Source organism: Phocoena phocoena, chromosome 15 (genome assembly GCF_963924675.1).
Source record: "Phocoena phocoena chromosome 15, mPhoPho1.1, whole genome shotgun sequence".
In the NCBI taxonomy this organism is placed as follows: domain Eukaryota; kingdom Metazoa; phylum Chordata; class Mammalia; order Artiodactyla; family Phocoenidae; genus Phocoena; species Phocoena phocoena.
Window position 1 is genome coordinate 42,278,957 of NC_089233.1, and position 4,237 is coordinate 42,283,193.

Consider the following 4,237-nt stretch of genomic DNA (forward strand, 5'->3'; position numbering starts at 1 on the left):
CATGGAGGGGCAGACACCAGCCACCTGCTCTCGGCCCCGTCCAGGCTCCTGACACACAGAACCTCTGGGTAGGACCAAATGCACATTGCTTCACGTCACTAAGTGTGGACGGTCAGTTATACTGCAACAGATAGCAGAACGGTGGGCCACTTTGGCCAGCAAACCTGAGGTCCCGAATAGGGCTGTGACATGTCCGTGCCCAGGGGCCCTGCCTTCCGTCCAAAGCCAGCATCTTAGGCAGCACAGAGCACCCCTGCCTCAGAGGCTTCCTCCTCGGCGCCCCATTCCAGTGCTGGAGTGGGAGGAATGGTTCCCCCCAGCTGGGACCGTGTCCCGTGACATCCTTGAGTGCTTGCCCGGCCAGCTCTGTCTCCACGCCAGGTAAGATCAGCTTCCTGTCCACCCTGGAGCTAAAGCTTTGCGATTTTCCCCACCAGCCCTCTTACATGATAGACCTTACATTAAAAAGCTGCCTGAAGTCGGAGGCAAACTCTCCTCTCCTGACTTTTGGTGTTATTTTCACCACGACTGGATCCAGGCTTACGCGTCTGAAACGGAGTCATATGCGTGAAAAGAAGATTTCTTGACAGTACTGTCCTAATGAAGTCAATAGCTAACGTTTATTGACCGCCTACCACGTGTCTTAGTCCTTATGCAATCCTTACAATGCCGTTACGAGGCGGATGCAATTATAACCTATTTTACAGATGAGAAAACTGAGGCACAGGGAGGTTAAGCATTTTGTCCAAGGTTACACAGCGGCAACAAAGTTTAAACCCAGATAAATCATCAAATTGTATACATTAAATACATACAGTTTTTTTTTTTTTTTTTTTTTTTTTTATAGCAGGTGTAGTTCAGTAAAGCTGAAAAAAGAAAAGAATAGAAAAGAAAAACTTGAGCCCGGGGAGTTTGGCTGTAGCATCCAGGCTCTGGTCAGCATCGGTGTAGCCCGACATCACCATCCAGCTGTGTGCAACATTTAGATTTTGAACTCATGTTGCAAAAGGACAATTTCGCTTGCTGACACAGTCTTTCCTCCACTCCATACCTTACTTAACTTCTTTCCCTGGAATCTACTTTGTTTCGTGAAGATAGTAAACATTCCACAAGACAGTACTTCAAAAGCTGTTTTTGAGCAAAAAAGTTCCACGACCTTCGTGTAGCCTCTGTTTCTCCAGGTACAAGATGAAGTGAAGGAGACTATTCCAAAGAATCACTACATCCAGAGACTTGCCATGTTTATGAGTGTTCCCTGAAAGAAAAGAAGCGGCATCCTGATTAGGTTGTGGTTACATGACTGTGCCATGTATCAAAATTCATACCACCGTATACCGAGAAAATTGGCTTTTACCATAAGTTAAAATGGTTAAAAATTTTAAATGAGAGGCTATAAGTATACGTACTGGTAAGTCAAAAGGAGACAAGGAATGTTCAGTCTTCTTAGAAGAGTCAGACCAGAAAATATGATGAATGTCCACTTCAGTCATTCAGAAAAATGACAGCGCAAGTTATGTTTGTGTCTATGAGAGCCTTTGAGGACCTACCATTTCTCACCTGCTGAGGGCGTGGGACTCACCAAGCACCCTCAGGGATGGGTGGGCAGTCTGTGTGCATGGATTGCAGACGTTTCCAAAATGCACCATTGAACAAGGAAAAAAATGATGCGGTAAGCTCTTTCAATCTATGTACAATCATGTCCCCTCTGGACCTCTTCATGGCACAACAGAGGAATGAATGGGCTGGTTTATGGTGCATGCTTACAGGGAAGAGAAAGGGAACACTATTTATTTACTGAGAATCAAAGAAATATTGAATTTTCAAGAGCTTTAGGTCACTCAAATGGAATAGATATATCCGTATCACCATCACGAGACAGATGCTCCTTTTAACTACGTTTCAATGCCTTCCATTTATTTATCTTTCAAGAGTTTTGAGCTTCACTCTGAAAAATATCCCGTGTTCTGTCAATAGACTAGGTCTATGATGACGATTTAAAAACCCACTGACCTGTAAATTCCTCATGGCTGGTGTTTCCTGCATCCGTGGTCACTGTTGCTTGCATTTTGCAGGTGAGGGCTACTCCCATTTTGCTGGGTTGTTAATCATCTGTTCAGGGCTGGCTTAGGAGTGAGTGACAGGAGTGAGACTGGAAGGCTGCCTTCCTTCCACAGAACGTGGAGATTAAAATAAAAAGAGCCTGACAGAGGTTTCAGCCAGTTCCAGACCATTGCTTCTCCCTGCAGCGCCGGCTTTGAAGAGGGCCACCTCCACGGGAAAGAAATTATCGTGGGGGGCGAGTGAGAGGAATCCACGCAGCTTCCAGAGGAGCCAAGGTGAAGACACATTTTGCATTATAAGAATTTCTGCTTTCAAACCCCTCCTGGACACACTAAATAGCCCACCCAGTGAATGCACACAGGATGACCCTCATCTGTCCTGAAGATGAGATGTCACGGAGGGTGGAGAGAGAGGGCTGCAGCCCTTGGGCACTGGTGGCTGCAGACTCGGCCCCCAGGCCTCTCTCCCTTCCTTGAAAGCTGCGGAGATGGGCAGGGCTGCCTTCTCAGGCAGCCGGGCTGATCTCTGCTCACACATGCTTCTCTGAGGCCGGCAGCTGCCCCAGATGTGATGTCTCCCCAGATGTGATGTCTAGGAACGGGTCCCAGGCAGCTGGTGGGACTCGCTCTCTGCCACTTCCATCTTCCTCGCTCTTGGATCCACGTCTGTTTCAGACACTTGGTCTTCTGCAGCTTCTCCAGAGCCAGACACCAGCCCTCGCCCGTTGGAAGCAGCCCCTGCCAAGAGTGCGGGCCTGGGCTGGGAGGGTGTGAAAACCTGGCCTCCCCCGAAGGCATCCCAGCTCCCCCCAGCAGTGACAGCCTCTTGGCCCGCTCCGCTGGCACGGCTGCCTTGGGGTCCCACCGGTTCATCGATTCATCACGTCTCAATGTGCCGTCGCTGCAGGCAGCACGATCTCTTGGCGCTCCACTGGGCTGCCGCATTTGGAAGTGATTTGGGACTCAGAAAGGCTGCAGATCGAGGGAACTCTGCATCGTTGTTCTCTTCTGTTTCTGGCCACCCACTTTCTGAGCCGAGAAAGTGGGATCCGGCCAAGCTGAGGCGAAGTGAAACGTTCTGAGGTCAATAAAGGTGGTAGCTAACAGGGTGGAGTGGTGGGTAAGAAACCTCTCCTTCCTTCTCAGCTCACTGGGCTGTCAACCAGGACACGGGGTAGGTGTGGGGAGCCCTGCTAGCTCCCCCTCCCTGCCGCTCTGTCTGCCTGGCCTCGCATCTATCCTCCGTCTTGATGATGATTCGTCCTGAGCCCTGCAGGTGCCGGATGCATCTCCTGCTTCCGCAGACATCACCCTGATTTCTCGAGCTGGGACACCGATTTGATCTCCTCTCAGCCTAGAGACCAAGCCACGTTTCCCCTCCCCCTCCCACGAGCTCAAGCGTCCCTTTGCAGAATGTACAGGCCCTTTACACAGTTGAGGTCTCCCCTTAGGCCACCGTCCCCCTCCTCTGTTCTTCTCAAATCCAACCATCGTGCATTTCCACTGCACCACGCCAACTGCGTGTCAAATGCTGAGGTTAGCAATGACTTTCCCTAACGGTCCAGAAAAAGCCCCATTTTTCACAGAGCTTTTCTCCACGACTTGGTTTTACATATGACTGTTGTTTGCTGTAGAGACCAAGTCTTTCGATCAATCATGCTTCCTCTCCGACTCCCCTCTCCCTGCGGTCCTGTCCCCCCTTCCATGTTCATCTGCCCACCCCTACCCCCCGCCCTTTGGTGGGCTGTGCTAACGGTGCAGGAGGAGGAATTTCTGGAAGGAGGCCAACTTTGGCTTCAGATCATTTCTCTTCAACACACACTGGCCTCTGAAAACCAGATTCTGTTTGTCATTTGGTTTGCTCTCCCAGCTTTGTGTCATTCCGATGGTAATGCTGATGGATTTCAAGCTTGCCTTGTAGAGGAACGCACAAGGTTTTCATAAGCACATTAGTCTTAAAAGAAAAACTGTCAGATGCAAACAATACTTGTATGACTGATGTTGTAAAGACACAAACTAACTCTTAACATCCATTCCCAAAGAATATTATCTTACAGGGGCCTTAGGTTGCTTTCAGCTCCCTTCAAACCTGTGTACCTGCATTACTAGGTTTCATGGCACCTAAGAAGCTTACTTTCCACACCAAAAGGTTGGGGATTGATGACATGTCTGCTCGT